The sequence below is a fragment of the Parus major genome, chromosome 2 (assembly GCF_001522545.3).
Source record: "Parus major isolate Abel chromosome 2, Parus_major1.1, whole genome shotgun sequence".
Taxonomy (NCBI): domain Eukaryota; kingdom Metazoa; phylum Chordata; class Aves; order Passeriformes; family Paridae; genus Parus; species Parus major.
Genome location: NC_031769.1, coordinates 47,043,769 through 47,067,656, shown reverse-complemented (window position 1 = coordinate 47,067,656; position 23,888 = coordinate 47,043,769). Strand labels below are relative to the sequence as shown.

General features: G+C 38.4%; 1 protein-coding gene across 4 annotated transcripts in view; it reads left to right on the top strand.

The window, feature by feature from the left end:
• ELMO1 (engulfment and cell motility 1) overlaps positions 1-23,888 on the top strand; it is a 301,557-nt gene that overhangs the window by 3,894 nt on the left and 273,775 nt on the right. The window contains exon 3 of one of the 4 annotated variants that reach the window (XM_019005769.2): positions 10,554-10,608. The exons of the other annotated variants lie outside the window; for them this stretch is intronic. The gene's annotated coding sequence lies outside the window, so the exon portion shown is untranslated. The remainder of the gene's footprint in view (positions 1-10,553; positions 10,609-23,888) is intronic. 4 annotated transcript variants of the gene reach the window in all.

The window sequence follows — 23,888 nt, the reverse complement described above, 5'->3', positions numbered from 1 at the left end:
AAAAGATTTTCCTGCTTTGAGTGAGGTTTTTTTTTTATAAAAAGTTTCTTGTATTCGTGGCAAGAGGAATGTGCCAAGTACACGTTGTTAAACTTGTGTCAATTTAACAGAGCAACTGTTTAAAGGATTTAGAATATTTTTTCTTCTACTCAAGTCAGTCACCCATTTTTTTCCCTTTTTTTTTTTTTTTTTCTCCTCTCTCTTCCAATATAACACTGGAAAAGGAAAGAGAAACTAAAAGCAATTGGCAGAAGTCAGAATGTTGGCAAGCATTTGATAGTACTGATCTAAGAGGTGATATTATATATGTGACACTTAAATAACTGCATGCATATGGTTTCAGAAAGATTAATGGAGGAAGAGCCACAAACTTGCAGATCTGTCCTTCACTCAGCATTTTTGCATCAAGCTGTTTGCAAGAATTTAGTTTTGTGGTGTGATCTTTCATTATTGCAAGTGTGAGACACAAAAGAGAGATTGAAGATAATGTCATAACCTTTCTGCTAGCTTCCTCTGTTTTCTGATCACTGTTAACATGGAAGAGGAATATTAATGAGAAGTCTATGCTCCAGGGGATAGCTAGCATGCTTCCTCTTCTCTCCATTTCAAATCTGACCAAGGAAAACCTTCTGTGTTCTGGGCAGACACTTAGTGGCTGGTGCTGCATGTGTGGTGCCCATCAGTAAGTAAGGGACTGATTTCTCAAGCTGCTGAGCAGATGGCTTTGTAAAGCACATGCCTGCACTCAAGAGCAAGGTGAACAGGGATTCACGTGGTGCTTGTTTGCAAACCCTTGAAAGTGCATTGATTTATTTTTCCTAATGGCAGGTTTCCAGTGTGAGTATTTGATTTGTCTGCAGTAGGCTTGTTGTCAATGGCTGCTAGGAGAGGAAAATTAATTGCAAGAAGTTAGTGGGAAAGGTGTTTTTTTTTTTGTTCAGCACTAAATCACACTATGATGAAGACTTGTAGGTATTGCTGGTAAGGATCCCCTTCAGAAAAGTGTTTTAGTTTATGTACAAATGAGCTCACTTTGGTGCATTTCTAGGGAGTAGGCTATGGAGCTTTTTAGAAAGCCAAATATTCTACCTGGAGATGTAACACAAATATGATAAAGGACCTATTCTTACCACCTTTGAGGATGTAAGTCTTCTTACTACTCTTTCTGCTGTGTTTCATTTGCAGTCAAGCAGCACTGCAAAAAAACTCCACAGAAACTAGCACTAGCAGCAGGGAGGGAGTGGGAACTACAAGTCAATGCTTAGGGGAAAATTTCCCCTTTCAGATGGAATGAAATTGATTTAAAATGTTTGTGAAACATCATCTCCAGTAAAGAGGCTGGGGATGGGGGATGGGGGGAGGTGTGAGAACATGGAAAATAATAAAATAAATTATTCCCAAAAAGGTTTATTACAGAACTGTATCTCTATCCTGTCTGTGTGCATTTTCTCTTTTGCTTCTGCTGTCCTTTTCATTTTAGTGCCTTTGAGTTAAACTCTCCTCATAACTTCTTCCTCCGTGTTTGCCACTTGTACTTGGGTGCCTGATTCTTTGGTATTTATCTATCCCAGCTCTCATGATTTCAAGGTCTTTGCCCAGTCCTTAAATTCTGTATCCTGGGAATCCTTAGGTTATTATTTACATAAATAATTCTATTTAAGATTTCCAAGAAAAGCTGAGGCCTGAAGTGTGTATCATCTCCCATGTTTTTCTCATCTCTAGTTCAAAGGGTTTATTGTACATTCCTAATTTATGGTTGGAATATGAAATATAAATCTGTCTCTGAAGTACTGTGTCATCAGGGATGGGGTAATTTCTTCATCAGCTACATGGATGCACACATAATAACCTGGCTCTTTTTCTTTTTGAGCTCCAACTGCAAAGGAGGATGGGTCACTGCTTCTAAGAGAACTTCAGATTCTGGAGGTGTGTTGGCATTAAACTCCTATTCTTTAATACAGCAGAGGAAGCTTGCTTGAAGGTTATCTAATTTGCCAGAGATTTTTTGGAAATCCGAGAGTGTGCATGCACCTGGACAGAATGCTCTTTTAAAAAAGTGGACCTTTTTTTTCCTTAATGAAAATGTATGAACTTGACAACCCATATCAAACACATCCAACATTTTGTAGTTATACAAAGGGAGTGATATGCAGGGTTTGACAACAGGCTCAAATAATGCTGTCAGCACTTCAACCTTCCTCTTTCAGCTGAGATTTTTATGTGTGTTGACTGGGATTAGATGACTGGTGCTGCTCAGAAGTGGTTTACTTCTAGCTCATTGTCAGACTCATAGTAAAGATGGAAAGAGACAGGTCTCCTGATGTAGTCTGTTGGAAACTTCCAGAAAATTCAGTACGTAGCTGTCCTTTCCTGTGACCGTGTGCATGCTGTAAGTACATTCTGCATTTGTTTGTGGACTTGAAACACATATTCTTCAGATGGTGGATTGATCTTTTACATAGTAATATACATAACTGTTGGGGAAATAGAAGAGTGGTTTTTATTTTTTAAATGTAGTTGAAACAATTTTTCCTATGTTTTGGAGAGATGGAAAGAGTTTAGCAAAACCAATATTTCAATAAAATCCTACAAAATGTGGTTGTTTTAACACTTTCTTCCATAGATACAATTTGTTTTAACTGACTATTCATATATTCTCAGTACATGCATGCGTTCTGCTGCTTGAATTTGTAGCTGAAGTGAAACTATTGCTTGTCTATTTTTCATTCTCTTCAGCCAACCTACATTTATCATATAGTCCAGCAGAAGTTTGAGGGATACTCAGGTTTTGGAAAAGATACCTGATATGAGCAGTTCAGGCTTTCTGCCTGCCTAGGCTGGCAATTTGCAGTATTCTTCATTGAATCTTGTTGATGTGAATATAGCAGAGGTGATTCTTTAAATTGCTGCTTCATATTTTAGGACAGGCAGTAATCTACTAAGGCTGGATGATGAGGAATTTATAACTATTCATATACCCTCTGGCCAAACAATAAATTTGATTTGAGCATTTTTTTCTCTAATAAGAAGAGAAAAATTTCTATGACACAGGTTGATATAATACAATTTTTACTTGTGGTGCCAGTGAATGTACTTGTTACATAGCAGTGCAGTCTTTTCCATTGCTTTGCTTTCTGGTACAATTGCCACATTAATTTTCATAGCAACAGTTGTGGCTTCAGCTGGAAATTGAAACCTAATAAATGTTGGCTCAGCACATGGACTTTTTGACAAATGTTTTTAGTAACACTGAGCCAAACCAAGTGAAAAAAAAATAAAATCCTAAGCATAAGTACTTGTATTTGGATTCTGGAAAGATATCTGGTATACCCTTTGGTCACTAGGCTGTTAAAATGTTGGAGTATTGGTGTTTGTCTCTTCATCTTTTTTTTTTTTTTTTCTCCCCCTCCCAAGTTTTCCTTTTTTTTCTCCTCCCTTCAAGCACCAGCAGACTCATCTGTTGAAACTCTACCCCCTGTGGTTCAAGTACATTCCTCCTATCAACCTTTTCACCCCACCTCCCACTGTCCCTCTTCACACATGCGCTGAAATCTCTTCTGCTCACCAAACTTGCAAAATTCAGGCCTAGATGTGGGGTCTGATTTTATGTCGGTCTAAAATTTCTTCTACAGACATGCATAACGTTTCTTGTTGTACTTAATCTTCTTTTTCTTAAAAAAAATAAATTAAAAAATGGGTAGAAAATCTGAAGAACAAGTCAGAAGTTCCACTGGAGACCAAAAGAACATTTGGTGTGGTGGTTGTAACTACTCAGGAAAAGGGAGAAAGGGGAAGAAAAAGGAGCCAGTCAACCAAAACAAAATGACAAGGTCCTTTTCATTTTGGACCACTTAATACAATTTTAACCATATTTATGGCAAATAAAGGTTTGACAGCTAGTGCCAGTTCCAGAAAATGAGAGCAAGGGCATAAAAAAAATCATCCAGACCTTGAAAAAAAGAGTGGGTTTTTTTTATTTTTTATTTTTTAATTGTAACTAATGTTAGAAGCAGGCCAGTTCATGTGGTTTTTTTTTTTTTTTTTTTAACTAATGTTAGAAGCAGGCCAGTTCATGTGGTTTTTGTTTTTTTTTTTTTTAAAGACTGATTTTCATATTTTGGAGCTAAAAATTGAAGCTTTTGTAAAAGTGCAAACATGGAAAACAATTTTGAAAGAGGAAAATCATCTCACTGCCTTGTGTTGCTCTGAGCCTTTCTCTGTCCTGGCTTTTTTCTCTGACATATTTGGACAAACTGTGGAAACTTGGGCATCTGTTCTGCCCTCTGTATGAAATGGTGATTTCAGTCTGTGTTTCTTGGATTAGCCTTAAGATATAACCATGTACAGCATCTTTCATAAACTTTTTTAATATCCAATAGTCTGGGCTTCTGTTTCTTGACCTGCTAAAAATAGCCAGTTTTTTCCTTCAGCTACCTTAGGAATTTAGCTTGTTGGAAGAGTGTCTGGGTGTGTGTTGTGGTAACAAGAGTTGGTCGTGTCATGCTGTGTTGGGAAAGTAGAGGTGGCAAAGACTTCATCCCCTGCAGCTGTAAGTAAATCAGATGACACATTATGATAAAGGAGAAATGTCTTCTGAGAGAGAAGGGAAAACAATAATCTGCATAATTTTAAATCCAAGTTGAATTTGAGTTCTGTTTTGAAACAAATACATAAATAAAATGGTCTTAGGCTATTTACACTGGGATTTTAAATTGGTCTCCCAGCTCATAGGCCAGAAAGATCAAGCCATCCATGATTCAGTGGTATGTGGATTGAAATTAAGCCAGTAGGTTTTAAGATTTTTTTTTTGTCTATGCTCCAAATTGCTTAAATTTTGTAAAATTATTAATTTCACTCTAGAGATGGAGAGGTTTTTAGCTCTGAATTAATTCTGTATAATTAATATATGAATGTTGAAAAAACCAAGTGTACTGGCCCATAGGCTACATTTTCTAATTAAAGAAATGATGGCATAAAGGAAAAAGCAGTTGGACTTCCCTCCTCTAAGCCAGTACATAGAGAACCACCAAACTAGACTAGAAAATCAAACTTAAGTCAACCCATAGGTCCTTTGTTTCCAACTAATTGCTTTTGCTGTGTTCATTGGTCTTCATAAGCTTGGCTAAGGGGATAAGCCTTGCTTTCCTGTCTTGAGGCTTTTTTCTCTTGATCTATTGAAATTCAGAATTGAGGGCCCCCTTTAGAGAATGTCCTGTGGGTAGTTGTCTCCCCTGTAACAAAGAAGCCCCAGCTGTGGATGTGGATTGAACAGAGAGGTAGCTTCTCAGGCTAGCAATTTGGAGTCATTTAGGAGAACCAGTAGTTTTAATTTAATTTGGAAATGGTAAACCTGAGTCAGCACAGTTTTCATACTGCTGTCTTGCTTTTGAATTCAGAGAGAACCTGGGCAGGACCAGTGTTTTCTGCCACAAGCTGTTTATGAGATATGTACTTCAGTGGAATGACATTGTGCAACTGTGTAGTTCTAATGTGATGGAAGAGATGCTGTAAATCCCTGGTTTGACACTGGAAGAATATAGTTTTGGTCTTTGCATCATTTGAAGACTGGTGGCCTGAGTGAGTGCATCCTCAGGATGGCTGCCCTCCAATGTTTCAATGCTAGTGTTCCAACAGGAAGGATGGAGAGGGGAATTCAGGTGTGCCACACAGTGCAGATCCTGCTAAGAAGTGAGTAAAACCGGTTGACAGGGCTCATAAAATGTTTTCTGCATCTTCTAGCTTCTTCATCCCAGTCTGTTTCCAGCAGCCTCCTCCTTGTCAAGATAGACAGGTGTTAGTTATGGATGTGTAATTACAGCTATACATGTAATTAGCTGTATTATCAGCCAAGGGGAAAGAGGGTTGAGGGTTTTCAGTATGGTGGTCCATGTGTGCTGTCCATTCATATGCACCCTACATGGGACAAGTGGCATGGCTTAGAGAAACCTTGGAGTGAAGAAATATCTTTGTTAGAAATTAATCTGGGTCACAGAACAGTTTGAGTTAGAAGGGAACTTTAAAGATCATGTAGTCTGAACTCCAGGACCTATTGTTTTCTCAAAAGTAGTACCCCTGGAAAAAGGAGTTAATCAGTAAAATACTAGCTTGTGAGAGCTGCAGCAAGATCTCTTAATTTACTGTATTTACTGAATGAGAAAGGTATGTCTGCTCAGTGTGGTCACTTGATCTTGACTTGTTTTGTGGGAGAAGTTGCAAATGGGACCAAGGCAAGGTTGTATTCTGTATTGATAAAGATCACCTGAAGTGGTTGGGAAACTTGCAGGTTGTTTTGAGCATCTTTACAACATCAATTTAAAAATACAAGGGTAGGCAGTAGGCCGAATGTAGACACAAAGAAATACATTTGCAAGCTATTTTCTGAATAAAAGCTGGGAATTGCCTTCCCTAGGGACAGCATGGACAGTATGTGCCAGATTGTAATATGAAATTCCTGCTGCAATTGTAGTGCTTTGGTGAGATGATTAAGCCAAACAAGGCAGAAAAGATCTGCAATCAATTTTTTTTTGGATACAGACAGAACTGAACTGCTCTGTCTATTGAACTATACAGTGGAATTCCCACCAGACACTGAAAAGCTCAGGGCAGCTCCAGTTTGGTTTGACTGTCCAGTATTTGTATTGAATAAAACTCCGTATCAACTATAGGTAGAAATTCACAAACTCTCTTGGTATATGCTAAAGGCAAAAAAAGTGTTTAAAAAGTGTTAAGTTCAGTTTGAGAAGTCTGCTATTGTTTTCATTTTTTACTCTGATGATAGCACAAAGCCTAGTGAACATGAAGTCAAAGAAAAAGGAACATTTTAAATGACACTTTTTCAATGGAAATGAACACAGGTGGTTTTAAAATATTACTGGTCAACTGACATGAGCTCTTAGTGGAGTGTACGTAAAGACTCTCTGGAAATACCTAGATTTCATGAGTGAAGGACCTTCTCTTTCCTCTCTGAATTAGAGCAGATTGTTCTGTAATAAAGGTTGTCCATAGATAAAAGACCATGAAGTAGAAATATGATTTAGTTGAAAAATACTAGTCTTTGACATTCACAATAATTTTCTGTTTCGTGTTCATACTGATTTCATGCTGGGATATCCACACTTGAGACTGAAAAAAAATCTGAATGTTTGGAGTTTTTATGTGTGTGTTTGGTTTGGGGTTTGTTTGTGTTCTTTGTTTATTTTAAAAGACAAATTTTATCTGTAGCTTTTTGCTGTCTTAATAGTGAAAGCTGTGCAGGGTTTATCTATGTCTTGTACAATAAAAACTGGTAATAACTTGTCATAATACTTCCACTAAAAATATTAACCAAATAATTTTGACCAGCTGGCACAACTCAGTTTCTCTTGCTAAAATAAAGTCACTCCGTACAGTGGTGCTAAACCTCTAGAATTTGGTCTTTAGAAGTAGAAGAAAGAATTATCTCAGTTACACACAGCTGTAAATGTTCCTTCTTCAGTGGTGAGCAGTGTGTAGCATCTTTGTTCAGAGAATTAGTCCACAGAGTCACAGTTCAGCACTTAAAACCTTGAATGAAAAAAATGAGGTCAAAGAGAGGAAGGCATTTTCCTTGAAATGTGTAAGAAATTGATGCAGACTTAAAATATGCAGAGTTACTTTTTCCTTTCTGAGGTCTAAAACTGGTGTTCAGGTACTTCTGGTCCCACTGAGTAACTCAGGAAATCAGTGAAAGCTGAGTGTAATACATGTAATAATTGGAAAGGCTTTTGCTATTTGCAGAACAATCTGGATACCTCAAGGGAAGAAGTTACCTGCTTCTTTCCCACTGGTATGCTACAAAAGCAGAGGAAGTATTTAGGAAGAGAAGGAGCTTCTCTCATTTTGTGTTTTTAGAGCAACTTTGTCCTAGGAGCAGCAGTTTCCCTGTTGTTATCCCCACAGACAAAAAGATGGTTGGGTTGCTGAGACATTGGCATAAAATAATGTGTCTTTCTGTGGTAGTTATTTTAAAGTATGCCTGACAAAAAATAGTGTCATTCTGCAGTTGTCAATGGCTCACCTTGCACAATTGTTAGAAGAAGAGCAAGACTGCATTAGGAAGAACCAACAGAAATTTGTAGCATTTTGCCTCACCATTTGCTTCTGCAGAAATGGATTACAAATACTAGAGCGTTATTTACATCTGTGGGTATATGAATCCCCAATGTAATGTGTTTCACTTCTGTTCTGCAGAGCATTTTATGTATAGTAGGAGGAGCAGGTATTCATTGCTGATGAAAAGTGTTGTACGTTACCTGCCCCTTTGGAAGGGTAATTTATGTGTTCATATTTAAAAGCTGCCAGTGCCAGAGGCATTTTTTTATTTTATTATTATTCTCATTTTAAAAACCATGTCTTGGACTTCCTTATCTCCTCTTAACGAAAGAAAAAAAGGAAATAAAAAAAAGAAAAAAGATTGTTCAGTTTCAGACTTTGTTGGAACTGTGCTGCCAGGAGCCTTCCTGGCCTCTGGCACTATCAACAGAAAATGCAGCTCTTGAAAGAATGGATTATAGTTTCGGAAGGGCTGCTGGAGGGGGGAGAGGATACCAAGACTGGCAGAACTTGGCATTGCAAAGAAATGGCAGAAAAAATATTCATGTTCCTTGAAGCTTTTCATGATGGTAGAATAAGGTTGAATGAAGGGGAAGAAAAAAGAAATAAAACAAGTAGAAGGGGAAAGCATTAGAGGCCTCAAAAGGGGAGGGGAAGGTATCATCAAGTTTATTTAGGTCCTGTCTTTTTTGCAAGATAAGCCTGAAAGAGGGAATTTGTGATCTCCAGTGTTTCAGTTTAGTAATTTAAATCTGTGATATATAATTTTGGGGGGGGGGGTTTCCCCCACACAAAGTCACACAGGCTTACTCTGTCAGAAAACTGAGGCTGAATATTCTGAGCCGTTGTATAACTTATCACTGGCTGAAGAGTAGGAGAATGGAACACAATGGCACATTCATTAGGTAAGTATTCCTCAGTCCTCCACAGCTCTAACACATGCTCATTTTTGTTTAATATGTTGCCCAGCTGGATGCAGGATCACTAGCTGGTGGCAGGGCAGGACTGTAACAAGTTTGCAAACAACTTTTGCATCCTCTGGGGAGAATTGTGGAGCCCAAGTCATGCTTTAGGATGGTCCTGCAGGTGAGGAGGCATGCTGCTGCTTCAGAATGGTCACTGGGCTTTCTCACTCTTCTTTTTATTTCTTCTCTCTCCATCCTTCCTGTCTGCTGTTGCAGAGCCTGTTTGAGCCCTCAGCAGACAGCTTTATGTCTACCATAAGGATGCAGTGGGAGTAAGGAAGCTCTTGAGCTTTTAAGGCCAATCCAAGATTATTCTGGGTCCTTTGAGGTGGGTGGGTGGGCGTGAAGACAGGAAAGATTCTTATTAAATTACAATTAAATATTAGCTTAACTTTTGCTCCTGTTAATTCAGCACAAACTATGACAGATATGGGTCCTTTTTTTTTTTTTTTCAGCACAGGTATGAATAATAATGGAGAAAATAAATGCACAGGTCAGATCAGCCGGGTGGGAAGCACCCATCTTGTGTAGCTGCAGCTATGCTTCTGACCACAGCTACTTTCTGAACAGCTTGGAAAGCCTTCCTATGAAGATTTTTGCTCTTTAGACAAAAAGAGATTGTAATCTGCACTCAGGAAACATTTTAATCAAAGTATTTGGCTTTTATATCCATGCACACACATGCATGTGTGCAGTATAACAACACAGCGGGGTCTATGTGTATTATTTTAGTGGTAGTGAATATTAAGAAATTGGCCACTAAACCAGATGAAAACTGAGTTCTTGCAAATTTAATTGGAACTGTGGTTGGATAAAGGACACAGGCATATGGCTGTGTTCTTTATCAAAAGAGTCTGAAGTCTGCTGGGTTAATGGTTTTCATCTCATTTCACTGGCCTTTGACCCTAAGAATTTTGTATAGCTAATAAATTCAGCCAGGAGTGAATTATTTGCTATTCATTTCAGAGATTCACTATGCTACAGAAATTGTGATGTCTGTCTCGTAGTGAGGATGAGCATTATGCTGGAGCAGTTGGGTGTCTCGGGTGTGTAGTGAGGCACAGTCAAAGCCAGGCTGCTCTTTGCTGCTGTAAACACATCTCTGGCTCGCTGCTGGAGCATGATTGCTTGGATTATACTGTTGCTCTCAGAAAATATTGGGGTTTGTTTCCTAAGTATCTGTTGGAATCTTGGCCTTTTAAGCGTTGAACATCATTTGTAATAAAGGGATCTTAGCGTATTTTCTTAAAAGCTAAAAGGAAATTAAAATAAACAGTCCTCCATGCTGTTCTGACTTCTGCTTTAGGAAAGGATGCCAGATAGGGGTGTAATAGGCAACACATTTGAAAATTTTCTCTAAATGTTGTTGCAAGGCCCATGGAAATGAGCGGATCTCCAGAGTGCTAAAAGAGAATAAAGCTTTATTGCTTGCTGTAAAGCTACTGGTGGAGGGAGTAGTTACACTAAAGCAAGGTGAAGTTTAAATTTAAACACAGCTGTCTGTTCTGCTCTTTATAGGTATGCTACTTCTGAAACAAGCACCTTTTTAGAAGGTCTTGGAGAGGAAATGCAGGTGAGTTAGTGCGTAGATTTGTTTATGGGCTTGTGGATTAACTAAGATTCTTTCCTTACACTTACTCCTGAAGAGGAGACACATTGTCTTGAGCATGTAGCACTTTAACTGCAAATTTTATCATGGAAGCAGGCAAAATGAAGGGAAAGAAATGAGTGTTTGCAGATATCACTTGTTGTCCTGCCTGCTTGGTTGTTGTAAATATCAGCAGCATGTGGAGAGTTACTGGCAGGCCTACAGGTAATGCAGAGCTCCAGCAGTGTGGCTGCCAGTGGAGCCAGCACTTACTAATAACTGACTAATTGTTTCTGTCACACCTGCACAAGCCTTTCTGTCTCTCTCTGAAACACATTAGCATTCATGAGAAGTTACTGAACCATGATGAATCACAAACACATTTTAAGTAATTATTTTGTGATTCTCCTTGGGCCAAGTACACCTTTTCTAAACAATACCTCATTTTTCTACATCATGAAACATTGTATTTTATTTAACCAGAGAAATGAAAGTCAGAGAAATGAAACCCTCTCTGTGTATTCAGGCTTACCTTTTAATGGGGGCTTTGTATTCTTGCTTCGGACTTTTTACTTCTGAGCTTCAGCGTGTGATTAGATTAAAAAGCTCTGATCTGTGCTGGTTTTATTAACACAGTAATATGGCTAGATCACATAATGTGGCACATTAGTTGTGAAGCTTTGGATGCCAGTTCTACCACCTCCCTGGGTGTTCACCCAGTTAACAGCTGGTTTCCACAGAGGGCTGTGTCCGTCTCAGTATTGCTCATTGACTCAGATGAAAGTTACTTGAACTGCATGGGAACTCCACAAGCCTTTTCCATATGAGAGTGCCTGTGCTATTCCAGGATCTTGCTGTGATCTCACCAGTACATGCCTGCCAAGTGCTTAGTTTGATTTACTGTTCTCATTTTCAGTGTAGACTTAGACAGTCATGAAAGGAATGATTAAACCAGAGTGGGAATGACTATGCAAATAACTGATGGAAGTGTAAGAGAGAATAGCAACAGCTATGGAGTTTTTTAACTTCAGTTATTTATTTGAAAAGTTATTTGATGATAAGGCTGATCAATAATGCTCTGTTTTGATAGGGCTTGTGCAATGAAATGGAAATATTATAAATGAAATATAGATGAAATCACATAAATATACATGGGTATAACTGGTGTTTCCAGCATGTTAAGCCAAACCTTCAGGATTGATTTCTGCTGGCAAGATATTGTAGTAGGTATGGAGAGCAAGCAGATCTGCTGCTTGAAAGACTTGGGTCATTTCTTACACCCTCTGAAGTTTTAGCTTGGTACCCCAAGAAACAGCAACAGACTTTTTTGCATCTGTGTACAGGATCTGTGTCTCTTTTCTACTCTACTTTTAAATTGCCAGCTGATTCAAGCCAAGTTCATAGAGCAATAGAGGTCCCAATAATGAAAAGTTCAGACAGGTTTTTGAAAGTAGGAAACTGGGCAGAGCTTAGAGAACTTCTAAGGGAACTTAGAGGAATTCTTAGGGGACTCTAAGGGAAAGGTTCTGGCGTGAACCTTGTTAAACACATAGAAACCTGCACCAGGAATTCAGATAGGTTTGCTTTAACCCTGCTGCTCTTGCTGTCTTTGTTCTCTTTGGTTAGACAAATGTATGAGAAAATATTCTTTTGCTTTTTTAAGGAAAAATGAAATGCAAGTCCTGAAAGCCAAAACTTGCACAAAAATTAGATTGCCATCTCTTAGCTTACCTGAATTCTACTCTGAAACTTGCAGGGTGTGACTTTACAAAATGCCTCGTTGAGAGAGTAGTAGTAGAAACATCTAGATAAGTGAGATTCAGGCTGCTCTAGTAATTTTATCAAAGTGATTAAATAAAAATACTGGTAAGCACTCACTTTTAACATTAAAAACTTCAAAATTACAATGAAGCACTATATTTTAGACACTTCTAGGCAGTCCTGTTCTGCTCATGAAAGAGTATTGCTAATGAAGGAGACCTAACAAAACCAAAAAAAAAGGTACTGCGTGTCCATATGGGAGAGTGCTGTGCAGATGGTAGATAAATACAGAGGAACAGTTACAAAATCCTGCTGTAATGAAGAGCTCAACTAAAAAGAAATTTTCGCTGCCCAATAAGGATGGATTACAAATTAATTTTGTGCTTGATAGGCAGTTGTTTGGAGCTTTAAAACAACCTAAAGCACAAACTCATGTTGCTAAGTTTTACTGCAACTGAACTTTACTGTAACCGTAAAGTCCATGGGTTGGCTTTTGTCTTCTTATAAAAATTTTAAATTTTGCAAGGATGCAGAAGGGAAGAACATGATGGTTAATGAAAATAGGATGTTAATTGTTTCCAAATGCTGGCTTGCTCATGAGGTAGAATTTATCTCCAGTTGGAGGAGCCATGTAAATTCAGATGGTCAGGGGCTATCAAGGCACCAGATGAGGTTTTAGAGCTGGTCTGGTAATAGCTTCTGCTATAATTTTCCTCAGGCCTCAGTTGGTGGCTTAGCTCTTATTTTTGACCTGCAGCTAGCCAAGGGCCTGACCAGGCTGACTTTTCTAGCTGGTGCTGGGAGAAAGAACCTGGGGGTCCTTTTTCCTCCTGGCCAATAGTGCCATGACTGTCTTCTAGTACCTGCCCATAGCTGAAATGAGTAGGTGTTGTAAGTCAGTATCTCTCAAATTTTTTTTAATAATTCCCCTCCCCATGTTTAGCATAAATATCCTCTTTGGTTTGAGCACAACATGCTCCCTTGAGTATGTGTCTCTAAATTCTAACAATTTGATTAATTAAGGACCTTTTTTTTGGTGATACTTTTCTACTCTAATCCCTTGTAGTATCAAGACATGGACTGTTGTAATGTACAGCCACCAACTGAAATATAGCTGTCACTCTTGGCTGTGTTTTAGTCCACTCCAATCCCAGCTGCCTTTCTTGCTTTAGTCTGAGGTTTTGTCTTCTCTGCTCTAAGTGTTTAAATTCTCACATGTCCATCTCATTCACAGATCTTAAAATTAGATTTATTTTCAAAGCCTTTTTGAGAAGGAATGTGTGGGAATGTGTGTATTAACCATAAAAAATGTCAGTCCTTTGGGAACCACATCATTTTACAGTTTGTGTTCCTAACTACTGATATTTTTAAATAGGCCATGCTTTCCTTTCTTTCCTTCTCCCCACCTCAGGGAACACTATTTGAGGTGAACTTTCTTCCTTTAGGATTTTGAATCCCAGTTAGAGGCAGGATTGTTCGTCTTTTACAGACATTAATTCTGGGTTACTGCTTCTGTAGCAGTCCTGAATATTATATGCCTCTTCTGGGTTTGTGGGTTAATGTTAATTTAATGCAATTATTTTCAGCTGCTGTCTATTCCCTTTAAATCCTATAGTCTGCTGTGCTAAGCTAATGAAACACAGCTATTGTGGTGTACTCTGCTTCTCTGCTTACTACAGGCTGTTATAATGTGGAACACACTAACAGAAAGAGATTTTTTCCTGTCTGAAGCACATGAAAGTTTGTAAAGGGCTGCAAGATTTTTTTACCCTTCTATATACATTTTTTTTGCTTAGTCTTTTGCCACTTCCTTACATTTGGAACCTCCTTGTATCTTATGTGTCTTGGTGTTAAGAAAAAAAAACCAAAACAAAGTCTTAAAGTCAGCTGGTGACGGTATGGAAGGAAGGAGATTAAGAATCTCTGGTCTGCTGGTTCACCTTTCACTCCAGTGCAGATGCATCCTGAGCATCTTTTACATGTTTTAAGAGCCATATGTTCAGGATGCTGGAAGCTATGCTGGTTCTTCTACACAGAGCATCAGGAAGATGTATTTCAGGATATTTGTCATGGTCAAGCTCTCGGTAGCTTATCACAACAAGAATCACCGTGCTCCCAGGGCTGGACTGCTTTCCAGATAAGCTAAAAATGCCCACCTACTTGAAGAGAGGGTGCAGGATTCAACTTGAAGTCAGCAAGATGACTTCACTGCTGTATCATGTAGGAGGAGAGGATTCACTGCAAGGGAGGCAACATATGTTTAAACTTAAATATCGTATAATTAGCCAAACTGGCAAAGGAAACTGTGAACAACATAAGGAATATGTATTAAGTCCATTTTATGATGTTTAAAGATTCCCCCAGTGTAAGAACCCCCAGTCCAATATTAATATTTTAAAAATGTTCTTATCCTACTAGTGTATACGTTTGACTTTGTCAGCAGTAGTTATGTCAGCAAGAGTTGAAGCTCGGTTTGCTCAGTTTCTTCCCCAGGTGTGTTGATACACCTGTTGTGGTGGGGAATAAGCTCAGTCTGGGAACCCATCCAGGTTAAAAATAAATTTTTTCATTTTATTCAGCTTATTTTTTTTGCTTGCTGGAGGCTTGGATCAGTTCCCCATGTCACACCATAAATGCTTTGCCTAATGTGACTGAAGGGCTCTGCTAGAAGGAGGGGATAAAGCATGAGAGAAGGGGGAAGAAAGGACATGAATGGAAAACTTGGCCCCTGGGAGAAATGCCTCTGTAAATAGATGTATAGGAGAGATGGTAGGCGTCAGTAAAGATGTAGCAAACTTGTGAATGGGAGCAACATGCCACTCTCCCAGCTGTACATATTTTTAAATAATATTAAGAGGTTTAACTGTATGGTTATTTTTCATTATTTAAGTGAAAAGATGATTCTATTTTTGGCATGGCAGAGCCTAGTAAAATCAGCAAATCAGCCCTTTTACTTATTTATTTGTTAAGTAAGATATTATTCAAGCCTATAGGCTGTTTTACACCAAAATTAAGAGGTACTCACTGCCTTGAAGATATTGTCCTGATTGGATAAGATCATACAGAATAAGGTCATATAGAGTCTGGGAGAGCAGCAGTGGCACCAAAAAGCAGTTTGACCAAGTTCTGTAAGTGGGTCAGAGGCTGAGTCAGTCACTGAGGCAGGTCTCCCATGTCTGTTAGATTTCCTATTCCTAGCCCTGTCACGCTGCCAATCTCTCCGGCTTTCTGCAGTAATCCCCTTCATCCCCTAGAGCTGGACCTGAAGCCACCGACACGGGAGACAGAAGGGGGAAGCGACAAGGGCTTTTGTTTATAAACTTTTTTTCTGTGTAGTGTGTGGTGTCTTGAAGTTTGCTTGCTCTGGGTGTGACATCGTTTGTCATTTATGTTTGTTCTGGTCGGTGGTGCCAGCAGCAGCTCCTCGCTTCGGGTGTGCGCGTGCGAGATCCAGGGATGAAAATCCTTTAGCAGCGTGATCTGTTACACAGCTGACTGAGAGCGTTTCTGCTGCCTGCCTTAAACCCCTCGCTACACTGGTGTTTGAACCAGGGTAGCTATCAAATCCTTCTGTCCTCAGTGCAACTATTCCACAGGAGTGCGTGTTACCAACCTTTTGTACCCTAGCCAGACTTAGGAGGAAACAGTGGTTTGTACATTCTATAGTAACAGCGTTGCTACCATAACAGATTTTTGTGCTTGCTTCAGTCTTCCTGGATTTATTTTTGTTTTTTTAATGCAAAAAAGAAAAGCCTGAAAACAAGTTTTTTGAAAATTTTCAAACTCTTTTTTTTTTTCCCATATGGTTTCAGTGGAACCATGGAATACCTTTGTATGTGAGGTGCTGTGAGGGGATGGTTCTGTTCAACTTAGCTTCATGCTTCGTTATAAGAGGGTTTCTTCTGTGGCTAAAAGAGTTTTACAGCAACTGTTAAGTGCTGAAGAGCTGGAAAAAGCTTAGCAAAAGTCTGGGAAGCAATTTTCATTTGAAGACTTATGTATAATTAGGAGTTGGACTCGATGATCCTTGTGGGTCCCTTCCAACTCAATATTCTGTGAATCTGTGTAGTGATGGCCTCTTTGGTAGTCATGTGCTACCTTATTCTTTGGAGTTGTGACATTGCGTATGAATCACATTTTCATATGGGTCTAATTTGTTTATTAACTCCACTCTGCTGTCATCTGTCAAAAAAAGCATATTATTTCTGAGGTTACTCAGAAAGCTGGCACAGTGAAGTGTTTTATGGAAAAACAAACAAAAAACCACCCTGTACAATTGCCAAGAGTGTATCTGCTGTCCTTTTCACTTGGAGTACCACCAAACTGGAGAAAAACTAGTCTCCTATCATGAAAAGAAAACAAACAAACAATGTTTTATTCTCTCTTCCATTTGTAAATGATGAGAAAGGGAGAAAGCTGATATAGGTGGAGGATTTCAGAGTAGGGGAGAAAAAGACATTTATTAATAAAACAAAACCCCATTTGTGTGAAGTCCATCTGTGACAGCACTGCTTTTGCACTGCCAAAGGAAGACTTGGCTAGTTCTCTCACAAATGTTATAGAGAAATGTGACATGTTGGGCCTCTAGTAGTGAATGTACTCCCAAGGCTGAGAGGTTTGCCATGAAAAATGATTGATTTTTGTTTTCCTAACTGCATAACTATTTGTATTACACTAAACAGCTGATACTGAATTCCTTCATCATCAGATGAGTCTCCTAAATAGCCATGATGGTTGTTCTAAAAGTTTTGTAAAGCAGGGCTGTTCTGGTCTATCTTTCTACCATTACAGCAGCTTCAGCTGTGATTTCTTACAGCAGTTATGTCTTAAATTTATATTCTAAGTATTGGGTTCTTTCAGTTTTCTATCCTCATCATATACTTTTTTCAGACTGCTTGAGATATCCTTCATGCTTCTCCTCACTGTACTAATAGTGATTTCAAGCTTGGTAGGTTTTCTTTCATCTTGACTTTGGCTTTCTATGTTTGAGACGCCTTACCACATGCTTGTGTTCCTCCACACTTGCCTACTTGTCAGCAAATCTGTAGCAAGGACTCTAGCTCAGAGGTGCTGACAAGAAGCAATCAAATCCAAAACACAATCAAAATATTCTTTATTCATCACTTTCTTCTTGCTGCATCTTGTCTATTCCCTTTCGTCATTTAGGTTGTCAGTTTCTTAAAGCAAAAGACAGTTTTCTCTGTAAGATGAATAGCACTGAGCATTTTACAGGTACTTAATAAATACCAAATCAAATAATTTATAGCTACATAATAGCCTGTTTTTACAAAAGTCTCATAGACGTGTCTTTTATATTTCCTCTCCCTATTTTTTATCTACCTTGCAAAGCAGCAATTACATAGTGCAGTCTAGCACTGGAAAACAATTCTTTAAATTAGGTATCTTACAGGTAGATTTTCTTACGTTTGTGGGTTTTTTATTTTTTTATTTTTTATTTTTTCTAATTAATTATGTTGCTGAGGTTCAAGATATGTTATGATTACAGTGTTGCCTGAGTGGCACCTTATATTCCACAGCTCATTACAACTGTGAAGCCAGCTGGGCCAGGGTGCATAAACTTTTCCCCTTCAAGATAGTTGTTGGGGAACTGATTGATGTCCTTACCCTTATCTTCTATATAGCTTGAACCTAGGCATTACTAAGCATTTCTGCTACTTTCTAATTAATTTATTGCTACTGGCTACTTTTTTTTTTCTTCTTCTGGAGCCTGTGTAAGCAAAATTATTGCACAAAGACTGTGGGGAGGAACATCAAACCACAATGGACTGGGAACTTATCACGATGCTACAACTACACCCAAACTGTGTGGGAGGCTTACAGCATGGCCACATTTTGGTTGGCCTGTGGAGGGCTGACCCCATCTGTCCTCCAAACAGTTTTCTTCTGCTGGTGTAGCCTCCAGGTGATGGCTTTATCTCCCAGATTAAAGGTGAAACCACAATGTGACTAGAGCTTAGAGCTATCTTTAGGTGAAGATCCAGCCAAAGGCTTTAAGAGGCATCTGTGCCTCGTCAGGCCACCTGTGCTAATGGCTATTTCATTCCATGTGAACTTTCTCTATTTCCTTACCACATGCACCATTTTAACTCTGGGGGAGTCTGTTTCAAATGCCATCTCTTTTGGTCAGGGAGTGAATATTCTCCAAGCTTAATCAAAGAAGTCACATCAGGAAAGAGAGATAAGTTTGCTGTTGCAATGGCATTGTAATTCGTCTTGTACCTCTTGGTGTGATTTGCAAATACTTTGTATTTTGTGTAGTGAGCAGTCCTAGTACATCTGCTCCATGTTACACTGTATACACCCCATGAGTTCTGTGAGTTAACCATCTGTGTTTCACCAGAGTTTTAGTAGTTATTCCAGGCATATGATGATGAAATAAAATAACCCATTTCTCCAGGTTATCATCTTGCACATATTCAGTTAAATTGCATATGCATATGCTTATTCTTGTTTCATGCCAGATTTTATTCCCAGGTACATTTAATAGGCACAGGATGAATGCTTCTCATGTCACATCTATATTGCTGGCACGTTTGGTGAGAAGTTGTATCTTTTTGACCTTTCCGACCCAAAGTAATTCTCACAAGAACAGCTGAGGTCTGGGATCATGTCACAGGAGAAGATTCTGAGTTTTGTTTCTTGCTCCTGAAGTTGAGTAAATTTAAATTGACATGGATCCGTTTGAATGCTGATTTTGCTCCTGTATTCTCTTCTTTTTGTATGCTTCTAAAGCTAGTGATTACCTACTGGTTCTTTATTGATTTAGTAGGTAATGCTGTCTAGTATTGCTGTCTGAGAGAGACAGTCTGAGAATAAATGCACGAAGAGTAGTCAAGCATTTAGTTCTGTAATAATGACCCACATAAAAATTTTGGAAGGAAAGAGATTATTTGCATGTATGCAGTTAAAATTATTCAGGAATTCTGTGACTTTGCAAACACTGTAGAGTACTCAGTTAATGGAGCTGCAGGAAAAAAAAAAAAAAAAAGCAACTACATAGCTACAGAATATTTTACTGGTATTAAGAATAAATTTGCAATTTTAAATACATGATTTGACTGAATACCATAAATCTACAATTACACGTTTGTGTCTATAGAAATGAGTATACTAATGTTGGGGAGATGTACTGTGAAATAGCACATAAATAACAAAGCATTGATGAAGTGTTTAGAATGCCTTTAAATTAATGAGAGAGACTTATTTAAATTAGATGATACTTCAGAGAATACTGCTCTCTGTTCTAGATTACAAATCTCTGCTATTTAAATATTTTTCTCTGGGGGTTGGTGATAGGAGTGGGAGGAGATGCATTTCTAGTTTCATCTGTATCCTTGAATTAACTATGAAAAGGGGTGGGTTCTTAATTTAACTAACTTAAGCTAAAATCTTACTGGAAACATGCTTTATAGCCTTCTGTACAAGCTTCCACAACTGATTAAAACGTTTTACTTTCGTTGACCATATTGGGAATGTAAGTTTTTCACAAGACCAAGGCTTCAAATACCAACTTGCTGGACACTAGTTCCTGCCACTTTTAATAGCTGAGCCTTCTTGCCTTTGCCTCTACCTTTGACCACTGACCCATTTTCCCCCTTGGACAGGGCAAGGCAGTTTTCTATTTTCCTATTTGGGTGATCTGCAATGAAGCCTGGTAGAACTTCTCTGCTTGAGTTTCAGGTCTCACCTCAGCTGTGGCTGCAGTCACTGGCTCCTTTTGAGGCCCACCTCACTGGCAGTGAGGATGGCTCAGTGGGGTGCTTGCCAGTGAGCTGCACGCAGGATCTGGCTGACAGAGCTGTTTTTGTGGCTTTGCTCTGGAGTGGTGGAAGATGAATTTTGGAGCAAGTACATGTCCAGCTGTAGCTGTGCACTGCCAGCTCTTCAGACCTTGCAAGCCAGAGTCCTCCTGCCCTTCACAAATAAGTTTGTAAGCTGCTGTCTGCCTCTTGTACAGAGAGAACTCAGTTGTCTTGGTGAAGAGTTGTCAATATGACTATTATATTCGTGAGAAAGCTTTGCCCTCAGGAGAGTTGGACCTCCTTGTGCCCTCCAAAAACCTGCAAGGTTGACATCACTGAATCTCAGATTTGGTGAGAGAGGCATATTTTATTTGTCTGAAGTTAAGAAATCTACATGAAATTAAGTTTAACAAGATGCATCATCCCATCTGTGAGCAAATATCAATCTTGACATCAGTAGATAAAAGATCAGATGTCAATATGAAATCTTTCCTTTGGCCTTAAGGGAGAGCAAAACTGAAAGATATGGTTGAGACTTTGAATCTGTTTTTTGCTACGAGCTTAAAAACAAATATTTGATTTCCAGTAGATAGGAAATATTGGATTTGATATTCAGTTTATCTGAACTCTGTTACTTAAGTGTATGTAAGTAGGGTATTGGTGTGTTATAAAGGAATTTATGGGTCACTAGCAACTCATCAGTAATCTCAGTCTTTTATGTTAAGTATAAGGTAGTTTATCTTCTTCAAGAAAGCTGCCTATGCATTTAGCATATCCTAAGTGTTTGTCTACATAGGAACACTTGGAAGAATTAATCCAGACTAAGATATGCTTTGAAAGTGGATTAAATTACATAGTACTCCTATACAAGGACATTAAGCAGAATTTAAGTGGCTTTAGTTTTAGTTTCTTTACTTCCTTAGTTAAGTACATTAAATCAAATTAAAAGCATCTAAATTTTACTCAAGTGCCTGTTGAAGTTTAATGTAATCATATTAACCTGTGCTTTGTAATGTTTATCTGCACTTAATTTCATATTTTTCTTGTAAGCAAATTGAAGGAATGTTCAAACAAGCAGAAGTCAATATTAGCCAGTTCAGTGTACATTCATAGTTTTTATAACTTATGCACCAATATTCTGAGGCTGACCAATCCTGTCTCTGCACTTAATTCTCACATCTCATTTGCAAATTTTCAGTAATGATTTTTATATGCTCAAAGAGCTCCCCATATGAGAAGTGCTAAGCAATTGCTGTGGTGGTATTTGATTAACATCCAGATGGAAATCTGAAGTTTGGCTTTGTTCATTACTGTAAAGGTGAGAGCTGAGTTGGGGAAAATTAATGATTTACAGGAATTTTACCCATGAGTATGGTTATTTTTTCTGTGAAATTACATCAGACACAAACTGTTGTTTTAATGTTACACAGAGTTCAGGCATCCACATCTGCTTTTGATGCATGTGGCTTAGTATCTTTGTGTGAGATAAAATGTTTAAAAATCTTTTGTAGAGCCTAAGATGAAGGGTGTATACACACATTAACCAACAGATGTTAAATATGGGGTTTTGTATCCTTTACAGAAGTAGAGACAAAACATGAGAGAAATGTTGCTCTGGCTGACCAGTAGCTAATGTTGTAGAAGTTGGTCTGCAAAATGACAGCAGCAGCTTTGGACCTTTTAAAATACCTGCTTTTGTTTGTTTTGTTTTGGTTTTTTTTTTCATTGCTTGTGGCTGGATATAAGTCCAGTGACACTTGAGAATAGTAAATATTGTTATGCACAAGTATGAATGAATGGCTTGAAAGTTTAATGACAAATGCCTTATGTTGGCATTGCAGTATGAGGGCTGCATAATGCTGCTGTCTGAGAGACAGACAGTGATTGTAAGTGCTCCTTCTGAAAATGCAGAATGGTGATCTCTGGTATGTGTTTTTCCTGTATGAGACATCATCTAGCAGTGGGCAACTGTAACATCTGATGATTTAAATTGCCAAATGATGTCTTTACACTCAAATCCATAAGAAACCAACCTTTTCCTCTCCCACCCACAGCCCCATTGAAAAGTGAAATGTACTGAGATGCAAAAAGTATGTCAAATATGCATTTAAATGCCTTGCTTTCCTGACGTTTCATTTGATATGTGCTACATGTGACTTTGAAGCATAATAGCACATTGTCCTAAACTGATGGAGTTAGTCAGTGTTTGATCTCTTCAACTGAACAAATGGATTGTTTTAATCCTTTTAAATGACCTTTTAAATGGGAGAATTAATTTTGTACATTTTTAAAGGGAAACCAGGGCATAGATGAGTCTTCTTTTCCTTTGGGTTTGAGCAAAGTAATCACAGATTTAATCACAGAATATTGTAAGTTGAAAGGGACCCACAAGGATCACTGAATCCAAAAGTTATCAACAGCTTTGGTAATTAAGATCCTTAAAATACACTCATTCTAGTGATAGAATTGAAGGAGTTGGAACACTATTTACCTGCTGATGTTCACAAAACTTCCAGATGATGCGCCTTAAATGCAGAAGCTTTGCTTATTAAAGTCACATTCCTGTGAATATAGCGTAGGTGAGGGAGAAGGCAAGACTACAAAAAGCATACTTACAAATGCTTGTTTGTGCTAATAGCCTTTCTTGTCATCTTCTGGCAGCATTTTTGAAGTACCAGGTTTTGAACCAGAAGGCATTAGCTGTGGGTATAGGTAAGTCAAATGATAGCTAGTTTGAATATAAGTAGATCAAACATGCTCTGTACTTAGCCAGCATTTTTGAAATATGGCTAAAATTAGCCCTGTACAGACCTGCAGCTGATAGGAAGTGAAGGTTAGCTCTGTTGGTTAGGTCTGAAATAAGAATATTGCTCTAAGATTGTTTTTAAAATTAACTTTGCTTTTGCTTCCTGCTCTCCCACCCACGTTTTTGAAATAATGCTACGTCTTGAGATAACAATTTGGCTATTATCCCTTGTGTATGGTTCCTGGTTCTACAGTTAGGTAAGAGTATGAGCAAAATGTAAATTCTTTGGTAACTTGGTAGAAGATATTATTTCATCACAATTGCTATTTAATTTTTGCAAAAGAACCTCCCACGCTGAATGTTCTTTTGAGTTATTTGAGGTTGATTTTTCATGAATAAAATTCTTAGTCATCTTCAAAATCTATGCAATATCTTAAAGAAGTAAAGATTTTGCACATTTCAGTAGTTCATTGGTCTCCTTTTGTACCTCTCTTGACTCCTTGCTTTGTATGTAAGAAGCTGCTCTTCTGGCTGTAGCGCTAGCCTTGAATCTGAGAGTTAAGTGATGAAATCCTTCCCTCATGGAAACCAACAGCAAAGAAATTTGCATTCATTTTCTACTTTAAGCCCTGACGTTGAATTTCTGTGTGACCTTGGTATGAAGGTCTTATCAACAGAATTTATGCAGATAATCTGCACCTTGTTCTGCAGAACAGGAATGTATCATGGACACGTGGTGAAGTTTTATACAAGCAAATGATATGCTTAGCAGTTCATGTTTTTCTCCTCCTAAGTGGCAGAACTCTTGAGGATGTGTGAGATCCTTCATGTTTTGTCAAAATATAGATGGCCTATCAAAGCAAAATGCATATTCACCTCAGCTGAAATCCTGCCTTGAACCTCTGCCCCACAGCTGCACATCTTATGTAGTTTATATAGTGTACAATCTCGGATGAGAAAGTTTGTGGATGGGAGTAGAGTACTAAAATGCTGTG